This window comes from Solenopsis invicta, chromosome 1 (assembly GCF_016802725.1).
Source record: "Solenopsis invicta isolate M01_SB chromosome 1, UNIL_Sinv_3.0, whole genome shotgun sequence".
Lineage (NCBI taxonomy): Eukaryota > Metazoa > Arthropoda > Insecta > Hymenoptera > Formicidae > Solenopsis > Solenopsis invicta.
The window spans coordinates 14,239,429-14,263,782 of record NC_052664.1 but is presented as its reverse complement, the minus strand read 5'-3'; the positions used below and the strand labels follow the sequence as shown (position 1 = coordinate 14,263,782).

The 24,354-nt window shown below is 30.0% G+C and overlaps 1 protein-coding gene across 1 annotated transcript in view; it reads right to left on the bottom strand.

Moving 5' to 3' along the window:
• LOC105194333 (LON peptidase N-terminal domain and RING finger protein 1) overlaps positions 1 to 24,354 on the bottom strand; it is a 47,156-nt gene that overhangs the window by 10,715 nt on the left and 12,087 nt on the right. The window lies entirely within an intron of this gene.

The following is a 24,354-nucleotide window of genomic DNA, read 5'->3' as shown; positions in this document are numbered from 1 at the left end:
GAAAAGAAACGTGTTTTAAGTTCAAATAAAATATAACTCGCCAGATTTTATTATTTTGAAAGTTTTAAATATTTAAAATTAATAAAAATATTTTAATTATTGATTTTTTTTAAATATGCTAATATTTGTATAAAAATTAAATTTTAGACAATACGAAAGTTTTAATAAAAAGATTGTGAAGTGGACACGTGTTCAAAAGTTCTTTGTTATCTGATAAAAGTTAAGGATATGTATTATTTTTCTCAGAATTGGTACAAAAAATTAATTAGATTTCTATTTTATATTATAGATTTACTTTTAGATTTATCAAACATAATAAATCTAAGGAAAGAAATGTATATTATTTATACAGATAAAAATAAAAATAATAACACGTTAAAAGATTTGACATAATTTTGTTTGTTAGAGAAGATCATTAAAGACGAATTAATATTTTTTATTTAATTATAGTTATATTATTTAATTATAGTGTTAATATTAAGCATGTAATATAATATTTTTCATCACATACTACCAGAGAAATATATTTTATAAACAATTATCTTAAAAATATATAAATATTTTGATAAAGTGTAAAAAAAAATCATTATTTTATGAAGTTATTTCATTTTATTAAATTGTATCCTAATAAATAGTAATTTTAAAAGCGATTTTAACTTGTAACGTAACAGCAACTTTTGCATAATCGCCTTACTTTATCTATGCTTGAACATCTGTCTTTGGCATAAATAAGAAGTAGAACACGCCTTAAGCACTCATTAGTTGTAATGATATACTTAGTTTTAGAATCAAGCTGGATCTGCAATGTTGCTTAAAGAAGAATCTCTATCATTTGATGTACTGAATACAAAAGGTGATCCCTATAAGCCGGCTTATGTAATTTGCCTTTGAATATTGCGACGCTTGAATTTAAAGACGTGACACGAAGAAACCTAATCGCTGCGCGAATATCATTGTAAGCTTCTTAATTCTCTTAATCTATATCCTGAAAAATTCTGTTGTTGTTGATTTACACATGTAACTCGCTTAAGTAAATTTATTAGCATCACACAAACACGTACGTAATTTATTTAATTAGTATTAATATTAAATTAAAGTATTTTTTTAGTTTAAATTTAATTTGAATCTTACGTAAAATGCGATTTTTGTCTTAGAAAAGTAAAATATCTTCGAATTAGATTAAAGATATCTTTAATATGTTAAATTAGTGTGTGTGTTACAAATTATCTCTTAAAATAAAGTGATAACCAATTTTTTAATTAAAAATATTAAACTCGCCTTGTAATCTTCCTTAATTAGAAGAATTAATTTCGTATAAAATGATAAAATGATAATATTGCGGTTAATACAAAATTATTTTAATTTATATTTCCGTCACTATTACTACAAATATGTTCTATTAAATTTATAAATAACTAACCGAGAAATATCCAATCATGCTTTCGATTGTGTAGATTACGTAAGTACTCATGCGTAATTAAATGCGTGCAAAGAAACGTAATTTTCCGTGTCAATGCTAAGCTACAAGAAATACGTACAACGGGATACTGACAGACAAGTTCATTCATTAGCGCGATCATTCTTCGAATACTGTAAAAAGCGCTCTTCCTGTTTGTTCGATTGAATGCCAAGGTCCGCCTCGGATGATCGATCGTTTGCTCACCGCAAGCAATCGACCCAATCGATAGAACGTGTACTTCCTAACGGTCTCTCATTTAGACAAAATTAAAATCAATATCACACAAATTCTATGGCATAACAAGCACTTATTAAATTGAGTTGCTTCATCAAAAATATAGTCAGCATAGAACTTTCCATCCATTATATTATATAAATTTTGATGTTTAAAAACGCAATACGAAGAAACTCAATCTCGTGTTGGATAAACATCGTGTTGGATGTTTCTCATTGAATCTTATGAAATTTAAAAGTATTAGATCTGTTCTTTTTAGCTGAATTTCTCGCACACTCCATCTTCTTCTTTTTTCTCTCTAATGAGAAGACAAAGAAAGGAAAGATAAACCATTCACGAAGTTCCACTGAAAAGAACATGCCTATCGTTGAAATATACGTGTAACTCATTTAAATTTAGTGTTAAAAAGACGCTCTTAATTAGTTTTCGGATTACAATGTGTTGATCAAACACAATTCTCTGTAAATCTTAAATTTATAAAAGAAGTCTACGCTATTTTAGAGTAGTTTTTGTATCGTTAGCATTTATTACTACAAAGAAATTGATAAATCTTTGGAATTTTTAAACTGAAGATGTCTCATTGTTATTCTAAAAGATCAAGTACAGTTTTGTCGCACCTATGAGATTTCTCAAATTGCGCAAAGATGCATTCACGCACTCCGAAAGGTTCGATGCCGCGTGCGCAACCAGGCGCGACAGACGGCTGCTGACCTTCGTTTGAAAGAAGACGAGCGGTATGGAACGAGGGAAAAAGAGAGAAGAAGAGAGGGACTGCCAGTGCCGAGTTCGAGAACCGAGTTAACGGAGCGTCATACGAAGCGTATAGTGAAGCGCTCACGTGAAATTCGGAGCAAGAACTGTTGCTGCACATGTTGTCTTGTGCATTCTCGGCATTCTCCGAGAATTGGAATCGTGACAGATAGCGTGTCAAGGGATTAAGAATGCATGGATTGTTTCGTCTTCACGGATTGTGAAGATAAATTAATGACCGTCTCGTTAAGGAACCTCTCTCTCAACATGTGAACATTTGACGGAAAATCTGGAGTCTTTGCAGCCTTTCTATTTTTAAAGTTACATATTTGGCTACTGAAGTTAAGTCTCCTTTAATATGCATTGCATTAAAATAAAAATTAATTAAATGTATTAAACTTTTGTCAAGAAAAAATTAATACTAAGTTAATTAATAAATTTGAATTGTTACTAATATAATATTTAAATTTCTATACCTACTCATATTTTTATGAAACTGGAACACAATTAATATTAGTTATATAAAAATAGTTATTTGTAAGATACAGGTTCCATTTTTATTTAATTACCAAAATAATCAAAAATTGTTTTATTTCTAAAGTATTATCAACATATTCTCTCAGGCGATAAACTTGCTTAAAAGTTGAGCAATTATTTTTGGCATATCAATTCATTCAATCGCCGCATGATGCGGCGAACGCCCAATTTACGTATGTGGAGATATTGCGACGGTCTTCCTCTGGGTTGCATGCGGAGCGCGATGTAACTGCATCCGGCCGGCCGTTGGCCAACCACGAAGGGAGAAGCGAAAGGAGGGAAGGAAAGAATACAGCGTAAACGGCTGTATCGTGAACGCGTCGCGCGGACTGAACCGCGCCGGTGCAGCTGCAACGGTCGACGCATCGTCGTTGCAGCAGAGTAGACGTCACCCATGCCGACGCGGCGTGGCGCGGCGCGGCGCGGCGCGGCGCGGCGCGGCGCAAACAGCCGCGCGTTACGTAAAGGTCGGTCACCCGGCGCGTACTACTCTATCGCGCCGCCGCCGCGCCGCCGCGCCGCGCCGCGCCGCCGCCACCGACACCGCCGGCACCGCCACCGCGGCCACAGCCACAGCCGCCGCCGTTCCGTTGTTGCTGGCATCGCATCGCTGATGCTGCCTGCCGCGTGCAATTATCGTCTTCATTTACGAGAACGGAAAGGTTGTCTCGATTTAGCGGGATATGTTACAGAATAACCATGCCTAATAATGAAATTTAAGTATCATTTGCGTGGAATTACTATCTTTGCTTTGGAACTGACAGAGTTCGTTTCGATTAAGTGTGACATCATAAAATAATTATAGATGCTAATAATAAGATTTTAATCATGAGTTGTCCTACGAAGATATTTTATTTGTGGAAATGAGAAGATTGCGCCAACTTCTAAATACATTTTATTTAAAGTGTGTTATAAAATATCTTTTACAATTATAACAATAAGATTTATCTGCATGGAAGAATTATTATCTTTCTGCATGAGTTCTAAGGAGATTAGTTTGATTTTTTAGTGGTACGTTAGTGGTAGAATAATTTTAATTGTGTTACAATAAACATTTTGGTGATTTTGGTTTAAGAGTTGCGCGTCAGCTCTCTGTACTAAAGCTACAAGTTCAAATGCACTCAGAGCATTTTTAATTATCGATCATCACTCGTTGGAAGGCAACGACAAACCACTGCGAGTACCTTTGTCAAGTCACCATGCAATATGCATGAGCATGCATCAAATGGAGGCCACGAGCTTCAATCATAAAGGACTTGAGAGAAATAATCATATTTCAGAATATATTTGCTTTATAAAATTATCATATTTATTTGTGACAATTTTAATATTTAAAATATATAAGAAAACTATTGATATAAATATAAATTATGGAACAGTTATTACAGAATAGAATTCTAGCCATATATTTTTGCATTGATTTATAATTAAGAATAGAATAATACTATTTTAACTTGAGAAAAAGAATTTTGATATATTTATTTTATTATTGACCAACACAGATAGTTCAATAATTAATAATTGTTAGAATGTCTCATGCATTTAGATATAAATTAAATAAAGCATGCACAAAAGGACAATATATTTTGTGCGCTATAAGTTCCCAAAAAAGTCTCTGCTATCAAAATAGCAAAATATTTGCAAAACAATATTAAAAGAATACTATATATCAGTTACACAATCTTCTTGTTTAAAAATAAAATGAGAAAAATCTTCAAAATATATTTGTTAAATAGTATGTGCGTGAACTATTAACTGTAAACGTTGAAATGCTTTATTTGAGTCATTCAGGAGACACTAATGGGGATCCGCCAGCTAGAGAGGCGCACAATGTATCAACAGTGTGTGACATCTCATATTTGTATGTACGCGGAGGTTATGTAGACTCATACATATATCTTGTCTTTCTATTCTGGCAACGATCAATAATGCTCCACGTGTCGTCGTACGTAGTGGAGCGAACATTCGCCGTAATTCCTTCGCACGTCATCTGCCAAATTCACGGGTATTTCATTTGGATGTGTCTCTTTGCATCACTTACGTTAATCGAGTGCTCGATTTTACCAGTAAATCAATGTGTAATAGTTCACATTCAATCTTTCATGAGTGAAATATATTATAATTCTTATCTTCATTCCTTCTTCTTTTAGAGATACGTGCGAAATGAAAATGAAATAGTATTCTAGTAAGCTTATGAAGAAATTTTGTAAAATATATGTATACAATTTTTATTAATGATCTCGTAGGATTTTTAAATTTGTTAAATATATGCGCAATATATTAATAAAATTGCATATTATGTAGAAAATATATACAAAAATCTTTATATACAAATTGCAAATAAAGTGTATGGCAAGTATATAAAATGCATTAAAAAGTAAATATATGTAACATTGTATGTAAAATAATAAATTATATCTTTTTAATAATAAAAGAAATTATTTTTTTATATAAAAAAGAATAAATAATATAAATATAAATTTAAATGAAACATAAAATAATATAAATTTAATTAATATGTATTATACGTGTAAGTATAAGCAGTTTAATCTATCATAATATACGAGGTGTGTTCAAAAAGTATCGCGAATTTTGTGTTTTTTCAAAAATTATTTATTTATTCATGAATATCTATTTTGTCCCCTTCAAAGTAATCCCCATGAGATATTATACACTTGTGCCAACGGTTTTTCCAATCTTCGAAGCACTTCAAAAAATCATTTTTTTTTATCTTGTTCAGCTCCTCCTTCGATGCCGTCTTTATCTCGTCAAGCGTAGCGTAACGTCGTCCTTTCATGGGCCTCTTCAGTTTAGGGAACAAGAAAAAGTCACAGGGGGCCAGATCTGGGGAATACGGTGGCTGCGGCATCATTAGTGTGTTGTTTTTGGCCAAAAAGTCGCGCACAAGCAACGATGTGTGAGCAGGGGCGTTTGGTACGAATTTCGCGGCGACCCGTCTCATGCCCAAATCATTGATAAAAATCGAATGGCACGAGCCAATCGATATGTTTAGGTCCTCAGCAACTTCTCTAACGGTGATTCGACGATTGGCCAATACCATTTTCTCCACTTCATTAATTTTTTCGTCTGTTGTTGAAGTGCTCGGGCGTCCGGCACGCTCTTCGTCGTTCACATCTTCTCGGCCTTCTGAGAACATTTTGTACCACCGATAAACGTTGCTTCGGTCCAAGGTAGCTTCTCCGTATGCCACAGTCAACATTCGGAATGCATCCGCGCACTTAATTTCGTTTTTCACACAAAATTTGATACAGGTTCTTTGATCCATTTTTTTGAATAGGTAAAAATCGAATACGATCCAAAACACGTGCAAGCAAAGCAGCTGTCAACAATTAAGTGAACATTCAAAATGGCCGAGCTTGTCGGCATAAGTGAGAGAACATGAGTACCAACATAACGCACAAATAATATAAATATAAATTTAAATAAACATAAAATAATATAAATTTAATTAATATGTATTATACGTGTAAGTATAAGCAGTTTAATCTATCATAATATATATTGTAATACTGTAATATTACAATATTTAAAATGTGAATTTTGTAGAAATTATAACATTGTACTAGTTATAAATAATATCGTGAATTTTATTGTATTTAAAACTAATATATTCTTCGATTTTTGAACTAATTTATTATTCTGTATTGGATTAATTGTATACTCTATATTGATTCAATTAATTTTATCTGACTTTTAGAAACATGTCATTATTTCATTTTCTATCACACACAAAAACTTATTACTATTTGAATTTTTTATAAAAAATAAAATAAATTTCTTAAAAACAACTTTTTCTGCGCGATTTATGAAATATTTATGAAAAATTCGTAAAACTTTATTTATGACCGCACTAATTATGAATATTAATCAAAATTCTTTTGAACAATGTTGTCTAATCTATAGTTATATTTTTATTAATTTGACCGCGTTTCACACTCAAGATATCACAAGATAAAAGTAGATCAAGAGAAATGACGGTTTTAAACGATCTTACGGAAATTTAGCTGTTCAAAATAGCTCGATTCGTATATTCGATCCAGCGAGCAGTTCCAGTCGAGTTACGTAAGAACAAAATGATTTCTGGTGGTATCACGACGGGTTATTTGCCAAACTACAATTTAATATATAGGGTGTTCGATAAAACTTTGTCAAAATTTTGGAAATAAGTCAATCAAATGGCAGTAGGTAAAATAGTTTTTAGGCAACATAAGTTGGTTGTATAATCATTAACGTTTCAAGACGTTTAAAATTGTAATACAACATAGAAATTTTCAAGTATTACTGTGTTCTAGCTATCATACAAGATTTTATTAATAGTGATTATTTTTATTAAAAAATTCTTCTTTTTATAAAAAAACGTTTATTAAATTTAATTTGCAGATGCATATCATAAAACAAATAATGATCTGTTAACATTACTGAATATGGCTTTGTACAAGCTCTTTTCTAGTGTATATTTTCTTATCAAAAACTTGATCGGTTGAATTTGTTCTCATTTAAATAATATGTGTATCCCTAATCTAATGTAAGTATATTAAGTTGGAAGAAAAGTTTGTAGCGATATATATGTTGTTAAATAAATCTATGTATACAATATATACAAATATCTAAATATTGTTTTTTAATTTCATTTAAACGACGCTACGAATTTTTGTGCCAGCCCAATGTATCATATAAACGTATCCGAAATATCCAGTATGAGGCGTACAAAGCAGACGAGAAACAGAGCTTAGTATAATACACATAGTAACGACTAAATGACTAAGTGGAAAATAGATAACCAACAGAAATACATGTAGGAAATCACGATCGCTATGACCGCGCAATTCCTCGAACGAGAGCACGGAAATCATTGTTTATCGTCGACTGACACGTCTCGCCGGCGTGCCGTGCTCATTGTAAACGGTAATATTATGTAACGGCTGTTACATATATCTATAATAGACGTCGCCGTATATAATGGACGATACCTAAAGACGTAGACTCGTCCTCGTTAGACGCCTACTGTTTCCTCGATAAATTCGATATCCGTTTTTGTTGCGAGCGGTGATTGAAATACGCTGCCGTTGAACAGCTATATTAAGCTGAATAAAAGGATGATATTGAAATATATGAAACAAAATGTACAATATTTTAACATTTATATTAGCATGACACAGTTTCCGAAGATGCCCTATGATTGTAGAAAAAAAGTAATAAAGCTATTCTTACAAGTAATAAATATTCACCCATTTAATATGTAATTGTAATAATGTACGTTTTAAATACAAATTATTCATATTATATAATAAATTATTACCTCCAATTATTACCTGTAGGATAACTCCCTCCATCATTAAATGTAATATAATATATTCTCTTAATTACATTTTATTTATTTGCCAATTGCTTCGATTTCGTTATTTCTTTTTTTATAAGTTTTTATTTTATTTAATTTCAATGTAAAATAAATTTATTTTGAATATAATTATTTCTACTCTTGTTTCAATTATATATAAAAATTTTCTCTGTTAATAGAGATACCTTGTTATTTCATGTGAAATTTACCATATAATGCTCCGCTTTTGCATTACGTGAGAATTTTTGTTCTACTTTTGCTTGATGCAATTATTAACGAGAATTATCTCTGGAAAGTGTCTTGACTTTCTCTTAGCTGCAGAAAGCGCCTCTCGCTCTTCGACATATGCTAGTAATGGCAACCTTCGTTCGTGATTTTGCACATAGCCAAGGCGCCTTTTCATGGTCAAGTATCACAGCTGGTGATACTTCCGCTCAATCGAGTTTTCCGACTGTCTTCGACCTACTGTCTCTGAGAGACTTTCTTGATATGTTTTCACAATTTCTCCTATCTTTGTTTTAAAGATTTTGCGCTCGCGCGTAATAATTAAATACATTATTGCAAAACAATATTTTTATTTAAAATTATGGAACAATGCATGATAGAAAATAAGATTCAAAAGAGATTCTTTGTCGATTTTAAAATCTTGAAAAGCATTGAGAAATAGGAAATTTATTAAATCTAATAAATGTACATGTAAAAAAAATACAATGACATATTGTGTGTGTGTGTGTGTGTATGCATAGATAAAATTTTATTATAGTCAACGCAGAAGATTAGAGAATGCTTGTTATTATTTGATAATTGTGATACGCCAGTAGCTCATGGAATTCCTAAGTATTGATAATGTTTCGGGGAAATGCAATACAGTTATGCAGATGAATATATCAATGTATTATCATACTGATAAAAAACATGCTGCAACGATAAAAACATGGTCGGAGATATATCCGACGTATAAAATAAAGTTATAATACTAACCACGTAGTTAAAATTCCAGGTAAATTCATTTGACGATAGATTCATAAAATTTATCAAATAAAGTTGTAAACAGTGCTGATAATGTTACAGTTGCTCTTTTATCGCGCACAGGTTACATAAGACTATAAAACTACCTTATTGTGCTATTTGAAAAAAAAAATGTATTTGTAAACTTTATCATTTTATTTTATTTATTTTTAAAAACGTTTTTATTTTTTATAATTTTAGAGAAAGAGAGAGAGAGAGAGAGAGAGAGAGAGAGAGAGAGTGTGTGTGTGTGTGTGTGTGTGTGTGTGTGTGTGTGTGTGTGTGTGTGCCTGCGCATGCGCGCGTGTATCTGCAATAATTATTTCATGATTTTTAAATAGTACACTGTCGAAGATATGTACCGATTCTTAAAGAGTAATATTAATGATCTATATATTCCTTAATTATACCTGTCATCAAACATGATAAACCATTACTTGAGTGCCGCATAATTAGAAAAATTGTTTAAAAAGTTGCATTTAATCTTTTGTTATTTATAATTATAAAATCTCACGTAATTTTATGATACCTGAGACTATTTCATATAGACTCGATAAGAATATTATTAAATATTGATTTCTATGAAATCTCGATTAATTCTTTATCTGCGTGCATCCAAAAACTAATACCTGCGTAGCTGGCAGTATCGACGCACAGAATCCACCGATCAATTTCGTCAGGATGGGCAGAAGCCGGGAACGCTGCCTACGATTATGCGTAGCGCTTGTCCTTACATAACGCTTTTTATTATGTAATTGACAGAAACGCCGACCCTGCGCGCATGTACGCTCACGCCGGCGAAAGTCCCGTATCGAGAAAAGCCTCCGAAATAATTGAAATTTCGATAAATTCGATTAAACATTTGCATAACAGTTAATTAAATGGCTTCTTGATAGGAAAAAATCAAAGATTAATTTTACCGATTTATTACCTAAAGACATTTTGTGAAACTTCAATTACTAGAAACATTTATAAGAAAAAAATTAAAAGAGCAAGTTATTCAGTTTTAAGAAGAAACTGCCAGTTCATTAATTTTCTTTTACATAGATATAACTATATATATTTATAGATTCTAATATTCTTATTCCATTTTATAATGTCTTAATTGTGTACAAATAAAAATGTGTGAAAAAGATCTAGTCTTTTCGTCGGCACTTTATAATGTAAATTTAAAGCAAAGAATGCTTTTCCATGACGCAAATAATTAGCATATTTTCTGATGTAATACTTCACATTTTTCCATTTAATGATATAATACTTGTATACTACATTACATAATTGCATTACGTATTATATAATTTACCTCTGTTTCTTTCGCATTAAGAAATTCATAATCAAACTTCTATTTTAAATCAATTTTCTATTTAGATGATTATTTTTTATACAATATCTGATAATTTATATAAATTATTAGAAATCTTATATGTGTACTAATATTATCATCGATCATTATTGAAAAAACCATTTATTTTTGTTAAAAATTCTATAAAATTCCTGGTTGAACTAAGTCTTGTCTTTAGAATTACGAGAATAAAACATAATAGATATATGATATGGGCTCAAATTACATCATATATGTTATATAATACAGTTAAGTACCATTAAATTGACGCAAAAGATTAGTTTTATTTTATTAACTGTTTTTTTTTAGTATTTTCCGATGCTTGCCTCAAGAGCTCAAAGAGAGCAAACCTCGTATCGTACGCATCTACCTACGCAATGTACTCCTCGTTAGATAATGTAACGATGGCCTAGGTGGCTACGATCGGGGCTCCGCGCGCGCGGTGTCAACGTAACCATTTATATAAATCTATCGTTACGTAATCGGTCGGCCGATCTCCACCGTTACGACGCGCGTCCCGATCGCGTTACGGGTACTAATGATTTTGTATTGGAATATTGTAAGTTATTTAAATAATTGATACTTTGCCTTCGATATTTGTATTTCATACTTCGATACTTCGACAGTGATACTTCATTCATCCTTTCTCCTCCATTATTTCTCTCGTCGATATTACGGCAATCGTATCGATTACATATGTATTATAGTAATTCTTCATAACATTTTATATTATTTTTGTCGAGGTAAAGTATGATAATTTTTATCTTAATGCAAATGTTATCACAATCTATATTAAAATTACTAAATTTGTTGAGAAAGAATATATTAGGAATCAAAATATATTAACATATACAGTTTTTATATCAAATATAGTATATTTCACATATATTATTTTACAGTTCATTTTTTGTTGCTGACATAACGCTTCGATATTTCATCCTACAGTCAGTGTAGCAACTTCAGTTAGTTTCTACAAATACGTGAATATTTATGCACGTTCTAATTCAGACTATGGAGAGCGGGACAGTCTGAAAATATGTGGGCGGCAGCACATAATGTCCATATCGGAACCATGTAGTCATGTACATACACATATGATTATGGTAGATTGCCTTTATCATACGTGTGGATTTGCCGCCTTCGCAATACGTCGTTCTTGGTATATAATGTGCTTGATTTTCTATTGGTGAATGCTTTATCGGAAAGATACTTTATATGATTTCGACATAATTATATATCTATAAAATAATATAAATATAATGTACAAATTATATATAAATATATTTATTTTATAACTATTCTTGTTGTTAATTACATGATATTCATTTATTACAATTTATTATTATTTATTGTTATTTAAAATTTAATTAACAAAAATGTCTACATATTGATAGTTTTTGAATTAAGATCAATTGAAGTAAAAGAATAAACAGCAACATTTGTTTGCATTCATTAAGGTTATTCATTTTTATTTGTTCATGCTTATTTGCATTTGTGTCCCGCCTTCAATACAATTCTATTTGAATTTATTACTAAACTTATGAAACTTTCGTGCATTTAAAAATAAGAAGATATTTTATTTGCATCAAAAGTGTGTGTGTGTGTGTGTGTGTGTGTGTGTGTGTGTGTGTGTGTGTGTGTGTGTTATGGCTGCAATATTTAATGTCTTCTTAAAATATGGTTTTTTATATTTTATTGAAACTTATATTAAATGATATACTTAATATTAAATACGTAAGAACGTGTGGCAAAAGTTTTAATCACTCAACCCATTGGGTGATTAAAATCAGTTTGTTTCTCCCGTTTTTTACCCTTGTATGCAACAATGCATACTATTCTTTATCATTCCTTAATATATTGCAATTTATTTAGAATTTAAGAAAAAATATTTTTTTAATATAACTCAGATTCTTTTATGAATATTTTTTAAATCTAACATAGATTATATTATAATTTAAATAATATAATACTGAAATAATAAAATTGTTTGGTAAAGACAAAATTTAATTATTTCAAAAAATATATTTACTCTAAGGTAAGGATACCTTATATATTATTTGAAAAATCAATCTTACAATTTTAATTCAAACATTGTATTAGTTCACTAGATTATTCTAATACATACATCTTTTTGGATCGAAGAAAATTAGTTTAATTTAAAGAAGCAGTTTTTTCTGTGTATAAGTAAATAATTTTATTATCGCGTATAAATTAAACAATCCTGCGTTTAGTTTCAACCACGCGCATAGGTGGTCACATTTGATCTGTTCGAAATACTCTCTGCGAAATCGTAAGAGATAGATGACGAGAAAAACGTCGAGCAGAACCGCAAGACACTATTACCTGTTCACGAATGCAACGAAAAGGAGGAAACGACGATGTATCCGTCGTGCGGTACTCTGGAGTACGCCTCACCGAAAATAAATTGGAATCCCCGATGGCTCGGAACCGACCCCGACGCGATGCGTCGCGACTCGACACGACGTCAGCTCATGGCGGATCGCCAGGAGAGCGCAAAGTTTACATAACAGAGGAGTTTGACAGTACCGGGCACGTGACCGCGGCCTCTATCTTATCTCAGCAAATATGCCTGCCCCGACCGGCCGGCATGCCGCGGCGTGTGCACGTCGCTCTTATTATTCCCTTTTACGTAACTGGCGGTCGCGCGTATCGACCGGCCATCCTAGGCTCTGGGCGTTTCCCGCCAACTTGGTTTCGCGGTTTCCGCCGCCGATATCTTCAAGCTTCCGGCGTCCTGCGGTGTGGACAAGATAATATAATCAACTCTACCAGATCAACCTTTGGAATACATTTTCCGTTTACCCTTTGTCTTCTAAGTGTTTCTAAGTTGTGTAAGTGTGCGGCACATGTAAGCGCATCCCTTAATAGAATGCATCTGGTAGCCTGTGGTTCGACGAGACTGCCAAACATATAAAAGTTCTTTTGGCCGTGCGCGTATTGCGCTCGTTGTCAATAAGTTTAATCTCACGATCTTAATTTCATTAAATCTGAAATAACTCAAGACAAATGTTCTCTCTGTTTCGTAAGTGTATCTTGCTCTATATTTTTACATCTAATACTTTATAAATGCATTTTATTAGAAATTAAATTTTATAACAAATAAAGTAAAAGATTTTTTAAATGGTATTTTATAGGATCTAGCTACGTATCACATTTAAAAAAACTATTTTCAAATAATTCACATTTTTCACTTTACAGATTGTGTTTAATATTTTAGAAGATCGACGATAGTCTCTTGATGAGAGAGATGAGAAGGACGTTATGTAATGTTGATAAACGTTATAATGTAGTACGTTGGGAACAGAGCTGTTACGATGTGCAGCATGCAGTTTTTCTTAACGCATAAGTTATACAACGAGCTCACGTGAAGAAATCACGTGTACGGGAGCAAATGCTGTTCGCTAGATATTTCTTGCTGCATGCGATTAAACAGATCTTATCATCGCGGTTGTCAGTTCGCGATATAACTTGAGCGTTAGAGTGCTTGCTGTCAATTACTGTTTAAATATGTATAATTTGGAATTTCTACAAGCGAGCACATCCAGTTTTTTGAAATATCTCTCATGATAGATAATTACATTTTAAGTGTAATGAATAGAGAAGAAGGTGATATGGACTCTGCAGGTGTTGTGGCCACTCGTATTATCTCCGTTAGATCTAAGTGACAAAATCTAGTCCTTACTTATGGAATCATTTGTTTAATATACTGTCGTTATATAAATGCATTAATACATCATAATAGCAGACATTTGTTATAAAGCATTTTTACTTTCGAGCATTTCAAAACATTTTCGAGATACATTTTAACATTTAATTACACATATTTCCTTTTTCTTTTTAAATTTGACCGTATTTAAACGAATTTATATACATTTGAGTGTTTTTTGTTATTTAATATTTTATTCAAATTATTTTTGGGGTTATGAGAAGTTAAACAATAGCATAGCATTTTGTCAATCAGGTCCTCTAAGCGTGTTAGTATTATGGCTACTTTGGAGATATACATATCGAAATATTAATTCTTTGTTAAATCGATCGTCATTTTTTTACAACCTATGATTCACACGATATATACTATAGATTTTGAGTATCGATAGCAGAAAGTGATCAGGCAAAAGTCATTTAACTAGTAATGTTGTATGAGTTTTACGACGAAGAATAAAAAAATTAAGCTATAAAAAAGCAAATTTGAAGTATCCAGAAACATTTTTCTGATGGTTGTGAAAGACTTGCTATTAAAAGAAGGTGTAAATATGAGACTAGAACGAGAGAGAGAGAGAGAGAGAGAGAGAGAGAGAGAGAGAGAGAGAGAGAGAGAGAGAGAGAGAGAGAGAGCCAATAATATTTCAGAACTAGAAGCACAATTAATAAATTATTTACTGTTAATTGAAAATCGATTAAAAGTATATAATTTTATAATAAAATCCTGTGATTTTTTTTAAACAAAACAAATGTTTTAAACTTATTTTTGGGGTGGTTTATAATATCATCTTCTTTATCTGTTAAATGTTTATATGGTAACCAGTATATAGAATTTCATTAGGAAACATTTTTAATTGTTTTTTATCAGGTGAATTTTATGAATTTATATTAATGTTACCGCGCTTGAAATATAAAGCATACATACTTTATATTTGCACTTTATTATATTTTTAATTTTAAACATTATCCTCAATTTTACTTTTAATTGTTTAAGTTGGATAATTGTTACCTAATTATCCCGCCATAACATTCTCCATCGCTATGTAATCCAAAGTGTACAAATAGATTAGTTCGTATAAAGGTAGAAAGGTATGTTGTAATCTGTTGTTTCCGACCGCAAGTCGAAGAAAGGTTTGGAGAGTGGTGGATTCCAGTTTTCTCTGCGGCAATCTATTACGATTAAATAAAAGAGAAGGCTACACTGGAAAAAATATTTGTGTGAAATTACATGATCATGCTGGGTTTTTTCCGACCTAGCATAATCATGTAATATTGCTACTCACATGGAAAATTACAGGTAATATTAATTTCACATACAATATCTATTTTCTGGATTCCATTAAACATGGAATTTTACATATACAAAATATAATTTTACCCAGTAATTATATACTTAATTTTGTGTTTTTACATATTAATTTTACATTTTTGGATAATTTTACAGAGAAAATTTACTAGAAAAAACGTAGTTTTAGATGTTAATTTTATATTTTCATGTAAAATTTTATGTAATATTAAATTTTAAATTTACATTGGATATGACATTGATTGCATGGAAAATAAATAAAATTCCACTAACTTTTAATATATATTCGTAATACCAGATTGCTAATATCGACTTAACTAAAGCCAAGACAGTCATAAACAATTAGAAACAATTAGAACTAAATAACGCACACAGAATGTGACATATATACTTCTCAATTGTAAATGGCTAACTGTGCTTTACATGTTTATTATCACGAAATATAGCCGTATTGCATGTAGTATTATACATATAGAAGTCTATGTCAAAGTTAGATACAAACAAAAAATATATATTTGTGCTTCTTAAATTTTACAATCTAAACTTGTTTATATTAATATCACAAATGTTATACAAACTTCTCATATGCTAATATCACAAACTCAAATACATAAAAAGATTAAGTAGTACATTCGTAAATAAAAATGTATAAAGTATGAGATAATGTATATGCATAAAGTATGAGTGTAAAAATTTCCATCTGAGTAGCAATATTATGCTAGGTCGGAAAAAACCCAGCATGATCATGTAATTTCACATAAATATTTTTTTCAGTGTGCTTTTTCTTTTATTTGATCGTAATAGATTGCCGCAGAGAGAACTGGAATCCACCACTCTTCGAACCTTTCTTCGACTTACAGTCGGAAACAACAGATTACAACACACCTTCTTACCTTTATACGAACCAATCTATTTTTACACTTAGAATAATTTTGTCATTAAGCCGATGACTTTTTTCTTTGTTGCACCTTGTTTCTTCGACCTTGAGCCTTGGTCTGGGTGGATTTTTAAGAAATACCGTTGTATCATTTCCAATGTAGCGCAATTATTTTTCGGATACTCTAAATTAAAAATATAAAAAAACATCAAATGCCATTTCCAGAGCTGTTTCAAAAGTATCGACGCTGCTAAAAACGTTTTTATTTTCAATTATTATTTTGTACTCCTTGCAGTTTTCTTTATCTGAAAAACGTTATTAAATTGTTACTTTAAGATTTGTGGCAAGTTAGTAAGAAATTGGGATATACACACTGAAATCTTTTACAAGTTTGACGATGAAGAACTGGTGGTTGTTATAAGCCTTTATATTAGAGAATTTTTAATTACAAATTGAACAAAATAAACTCATTTTACAGGTATGAATGCTTTCATACATTAAGTAATCACTTGCCCTTGATAAATTTTTTCGACACACTAAGAATAGAAGGAGCCGATCAGGATGTGAACTCGGAACCCTTCGTTCCAACGGCTAGCTCTCTCAGCCCTATAGCACTCTTACGCCAAATGTTCCACTAATTGCTCTCGAACGACTCTAAATATTATATAAATATAAACTAGTGGTAGCAACTGCACTGCTCAACTGCTGCACGAGTAATAGAACGGCATGGTAGGAGGCTTTCCTGCACGAACCGGTCGAGCATTTCGACATTGTTTTCTTGGTGCGCTTGGCAACAGTAATCACACAATAAATGTAAAATCACACAATAAATGTAAAATTACATTTTGTAATTTTGCATAAAACTGTTTTTTTTCCGGTCATACGTTGTAAAAATATGGTTTAAATTAAAAATTCCAAGTTATTTTTACAAAATAGTACTTTCACATATTTTTACCATTAATATGTATTTTTACTTTAAAAAACTTATAAAAAAAAATTTACAGTCATAATCAGATAATTTTCTGATAATAAACAAGTAATTTTTATGTAAAAATACATGGATTTTTTCAACGTTGAAAGGTTTATTTAATTTATACTATCATAAAAATATTTTTGAAGTGTTAATTTAACAATCAATTGTAAGCAAATTATGTTTAATATTAAAACAAAGAAATATAATATTTTTAAATGTTTAGAGTCTAATAATTTTATTACCGTGCGTTTCATTATTTTCATTATTATAAGAAATTTTTTGAAATTTGTAACGTAATGTTACATTTGTTTTCTGTGGGAGAAAATGGGAAATAATTGATTTTCAGTTTCACATTAATATACAATTAAAATACATACAATATACATAAAAATAATTGAGTCATTTAATATTCATATGATATCACTATTATTAATATTATAATATTTAATTATAATATTTATGTTTTTAAATAATTAACAATACTAAATAACAAAATTGATACTACATATGAAAATTTAAAGCTATCTAACCGCTAACAAAGTGTATAATAAGTGATAGCATCTATGAAGTAATTCAATTATGATGAGCATTATATTGTGAATAAGGCATTAGTATCATAAAAATCAAATTGTAAAATCACATAATAGCCTATTATTACTATTATTTTTAAAGAAATAAGTAATTTATAATTGTAAGATAATTTTTATAATACGTGTACATCTTTTTACTGTAATAACGGTCATGTTCTCGATAGTAATAGTATGTTTTTCATTTTATCTTCTTTTTTTATAATTATTCTCATATATTATTCCAATTTATATGTAGATTTAATACAGTTTAAATTATAATTATCTTTCAACGTAATTATACATAAACACTATGTTTATTAACTTTTAAGAAACTGTTTTACTTTTTATGACGAGAATTTTTGTTAAGTTCCAAATTATCTAATTATTGAGTCGATATGATTTGCTCGGAAAGTAGATGACGTTACTTTTCAATGCGTAAGTAACCCTCTTGATTAGGAAAAGCTTCCAGCGGATTAAATGATGAATCACGAATTAATGTGTGCGCACGTTTGCAACTCGACGAATGAGTAAGAACAAACCTCGCGATTGTTTTACGTAATTCGTCCCGGTCATCATAACTCGGAATGTGGGCGCTGTGAAATCTGGCTTTAGATCCGAATCAATTCGCGGCTATTCGTTCATTCGCTCGTGAATTTCGTATTTAACGTCGAATCGGTTAAATTTCCGTTGTCGTGCCAGACGTCATTCGACTAACTGGCCGGATTGCCCCGCGGTGACTCAATCAAGTCGGTGACAAATCTCCTCATTGCGAAATTCAAATTTAGTCGTCGGTGTTAGTTGCACTCCATTTTGTATTGTTCGTAGATTGCGTTGTAAACATGACGATGCATTTGTATTTTTCGCCAGTTCACTTTCAAACATCAATATTAATGTAATTAGCTAAGTGATTACGTTACTTATAATGAAATAAAAATTACACACACATACACAAATATTGATAAAAATAAAAGAATGTAATTTTGATTACATCATTTATATGTACTTGTACACATGATGCATACTAATATCGGATAATTAAAACATAATTAAAAAAATTTTTTAATAATTTTATAATAATTTAATTAATTATTGATATAAATGTATCAATAACAATTATAAAAGAAATATTTAGTTAGTAGGTACTTGTTGTTAGTTTAATTCTCTATCCTCTTTGTGACTGTTCAACAGATTTGCACACCTCTTCAATGCGTAAATATGCGATGTAAGAGACCAACGATTACGTGTAATACAATTATAAAATAGATATTTATTTTTATATTTTATATTGTAAATATTGAAAAATATTCATATAAGTAAAATAAATTACAGATTTTTAGTAGGTGGTAAATATTAGAATGTATTCTTAATATGTATTTTTAAGGTAACTTTCTACTTGGAAATCGCTGACTCGCGTAAAAGAGGCTCATAATCATTCTCGCTAACGCGTTGTATTATATGTATTTTTAAAGTAACTCTCTATTATGAGATTAAAGATATTTGTTAACATAGTTGAGAACATTAGAGCGTAAATTTTCAGCATTTTTAGCAATATGCTAAAATGTTTACAAAGAAAAATTACAAAATATGATAATAGCATCATATAATTATGATATTTCTTCTAATTGTTATTCTAAGTGACTAATTGATTTTCAATCTTTACAGAATTTTTATAATTTTTTTATACAGAAGATTTAAAAAATAAGATTTGTAATTTTTGTATACACTTGTATAACTCTAATATATAATTTCTAGAATAAATTATTCAAGATGTTATTATTCTTACGTTTTTTATGAATGCTTTTTGAAAACAACATTCAGTAATGACATTTTTAAGTTAAAAATATGTTTATACTTGGACGAATATAATTATTCAATATTCAATATAAAATATTAATTATTAACAAAATAATTCAATAAAATAAAAATGAATGTCATATTACTCCCATCTCTTTTAATATTTGCAAGATAAATGCGTTTGAAACAACAGTAGCAGTCACAAGTACAATTTAACAATAATTTGTACTTGTCCGATACAGCGACACAGCGCAAAGATGTTTTCAGTCAATATATTGTGCAATCCAGTACTGCGCCTCTTACAAAGCGAGTCGTAATCGGACTCAATTAGAAAATACGTAAGAGTTCAAGCAGCTAAATCAATTTAAGCACCCTGCATTGATAGAAGCAACCTCGTGAGACCCTCTGTGCTGCCGTCGATTATCACTTCGTTCACGAGGACCGGAACTATGATATCTATTTACATATGTCTGAAATGGATTTATTTTATGATGTGGTTATTCAGTGCAAAGGAAGGTCAATATTCTCTGGCATTCTAAATAGTTTATTGTTTTCAAAAAATAGTAAAATTCTTATTCTGCTAAAATTGTAAACCAAAATTATTTACATACTAATAAATTTAAATAAATTTTGTTGTTACTGGAATTTAAAAATTTAAAGTTATCTTAAAATAATATTGTCAAAACAATGCGGTGCATTCTAAGTTCCATAAGTCCCATTTTTAAATGCTTTTAACTCATAACAAAATAATTATAATAATAAATATATAAACGAAAAATTATTTTTAGAAATATAATTATAAATTCATCATCAATTATAAATTCAATTTAAATTGAGATTATTGTTAGAAGAATTAATTTTTTTGTATTTGTACATAAAAATGTAGAAAAATAATATTTAAAGCTGCGTTATGCTTAAATAATAATGTACACAAAAATTGGTTTTTTTTCAATTTTTTGAATATAAAAATTATTGTTGTTGTTTAGAATGTGTATTTTTTTAAAGTAACGTTGCCGCGTTGTAGAATAAAAATCTGAAAGTAGCACATTGCACGCATAGTTCCTGGAGCTTTCGTGTCGTCTGTGCCACCCTCAAATGCGAGGAAACCGGCGTCGCGGCGTGTAGATTGCTGTTCTGTCGTCGCCTTGACACAAATCGACTGCGCCTGCGACGGATTAATTTCGCTTTGCGGTAATTGCACAACCGAAACGTGTTCGCGGATTTGCAAGAGCCATGGACTCGCTCGAGCGTGACGCCTCTTATTATGTATATATATCGATCGTGTAAGAGTCGTGGGAGAACTCGCGATTCTAATATGTAAGTTCTTGAAAAAAATATCAATAATTACATATAAAAAATGTTTCATTAGATATTTAAAGGCTAAATGTCGTGAGATAGTTCACGATGGTTGTGAGCGCGGGAGGTTAAAAAGTGGTTGAAAAAGCATAAAAAGTTATTAATATTGCGCTCATTACATAATGAGACTGTCGCAGTGAATAATATCTCAGATATTCGACGATAAAAAGTTGACAAATTATGTAGTTATTTTAAGATATAACAGAGTTTATGTATAAATATAATTTTTATAAATTTAACAGGTTTTGGACAAATAAATCATGTCATTAAAATAATAATGTTTACTATTAGAAAAAATTTAGAAAATCTAGAATTTTCAAGAAATTTATTTTTTATTCTTGAAAATTATGGACTTTGATGGAATTTTATTATTACTCAAGGAAATTATTGCAATTTAATACTTTAAAATTTACGTTCTATCTCCCCTTTCTTAACAAAATTGTTTTTCTCAATTATTATTTTTTACAATAGAAAATTAATTATCAATAAATATGTTATACTTGTATGTGTTCTTGTAACTCGCAAGTTTTTATAAAAAAAAAAATGTCACAATAGAAGATAATGCATCGCTTTAAATTAGCGTTGCGTATTTAATTAGCTTTTGAATTCTGTTATTTTGGTGAGTTAGATCTGTTATTGCACAGACAGATTATTATATTTAATACATATTGTATTTAATTTATACATATATATATAATATATTCTTTACTTTTAATATTATATTAAATTTAATATTCAAAACTTAAACGGCTTTTCATTGCATGAACAATAAACATTGTAATGAAATAAATTTATTTCAATACTGAAAAATTCTTTAATCTTTTTTGGAATTGCAGTAAAATTTCTAAAAAATACTGAAATTTTCCTAGAATTCTTTTACAAAATTTAAATAAACGAATTATGAATAAAAAAAAGTAGCTTGGAATATTATGGACACTTGATTAAGTCTGATTATTGTAAATGTTTTCTTAACATGAAATATGTAAAACATATATTATTAATACTTCTACAGAATTAACTAGCAAATCGAATCTCTCAAAGAAACGAATGCGGTATGTAATAAAGAAGAATAGCGGAAATGCTGGCTTTTGACACAAGACTATAAATATGCAAATTGTTACTGAATTTATAAATTTTACGTTATGTTTACGTTATGTTTTACGTAATGGTAAACAAAATTAAAAAAAAATACAATAAAGAAATAATTAAACGCTCTGAGTAACATAAACAAAATCTATGCAATTTGTCATCGTAATATAATGATTTCAATGTTATTTCAGAATTTAAAAAGAGAATTTATTAATCTTTAGTTGCCTATTCTATTTTATAGAGAAGTTTGAAGGAAACAGAAATAAGATTTTTATTATTTCGCATTCCTTATCGATTTTTTTACTAAAGTTTTATATTAAAAATTTTCTATTCTATTTAATTTTTGTTTTTTCTTTTTTTGCGTTATTATTTTGCATTATTAGTATTTTCAACAAATATATAATTTATAATATTTACAATGTCCTATGAGACGTTGGGGATTTTATTAGAATATAAGTTGAAATGTAGTATAGTAATATTCGACAGGTGAAGCGAATTGAGTTTCGATTGATGGATGGGCAGATCGGAAAGGAATCGAGGACACGACCCACTTTTGTCGATGGAATCTTCACGGACTTCGTAATACTTAACCGTTTCTTTTTCTTAATTACTCATTTTGCAATAATACTCCTTAAACTTAAAAATAATCTTGCATACTCTCATCACAGCGTTTCGAATCCTTAATGTCTCGGTTTGCATCTGCAGAAACGCGAGATTCGCATCGCGTAATCGTTCTTTATATAATGACATACTCGTACACGCTACATTTGGCCTTAATTCCTTTTGTTAGCCTTTCATATAGATTCTATAGTATCTGCCCGTACACAAGACATTATTTTATACACAAAACTGATATGTTTACTTCTTAACATAACACGCACGCTTTTAGAAACGTAATTATAAATAATATATAATTTATAGAAAATATATTTATAAAATAATTAGTCATCCTGAATATATATCTTGTATCAATTTTTATTACAATTTAATATCTCGTGAAATATTGTTCCGTTGTGCATTTAAAGTGCTGGTTTTATCTCGATTTTCCTTATATATAATATTTTATTTTCAAGTCCAAGAATACCCATGGTTACGTATGAAAGATATTCAAGTTAAAACATTGTGCAAATTTTCATGATATTATTCTTTGATAAGATTAACTTCTGTGAACATATACATCGTCGATAGATCGGACTTTAATGCTTTATATAATCACTCAGCTACAAATCAGTTATTACAAAACCGAGAAATAGGACAAGTTGCATTACTACAGTTATTGCTCCGTCCGTTAAATATAAACAAACAAGTGTAATTGAAAATAAATATAACATTGTATCATATAAATCATAAATTAAATTTGAATAAATTGAAATATAATATAAACAAATGCAAATATTTTTCTTAATGCATTTAAAAGATTAAAGGAAGTCGCTGATATATAGATCTTCTAACTCGACATCTCTTTGTTTCTCAGAAATTAAACAGTGCACTAAATTAATACTGATAAAAACATTATCTGCTTAGATGATTAAAGAAATAAAAACCATATTTTATATATTCATGCCTCTTTTTATATAAAATTTGTTATAAACCAATTCTTGAAAAACAAAAATAAAATTTATATAATTTTCTTTCGCAACTCGCATAAGTTTGCATTGCAGTTTAAACAGTGTAAGTATATTATTGATAATATGTCGGTCTTTTCTTGATTTAAAAATGAGAGTTCATTTACAAATTTGCTTTGTAAAACTTTTGTTTATATTTTCCTTTTTCATATTTTTCTCACAGTGAGATTTGAAACATAAAATTGTCATGCGTACATTTGGGGGCAACAAAACAAGTTGTTACTTGCATCGTGCAAAACAAGGCGTAATGAAGGTACGTGTATAAATTGTAAAAAAAAAATAATCTTTTGATTGTTTCCTCCATAGATCTAAGATGTCCAGCACAAAGTAACATCTGCTTGCAAAATATAAAG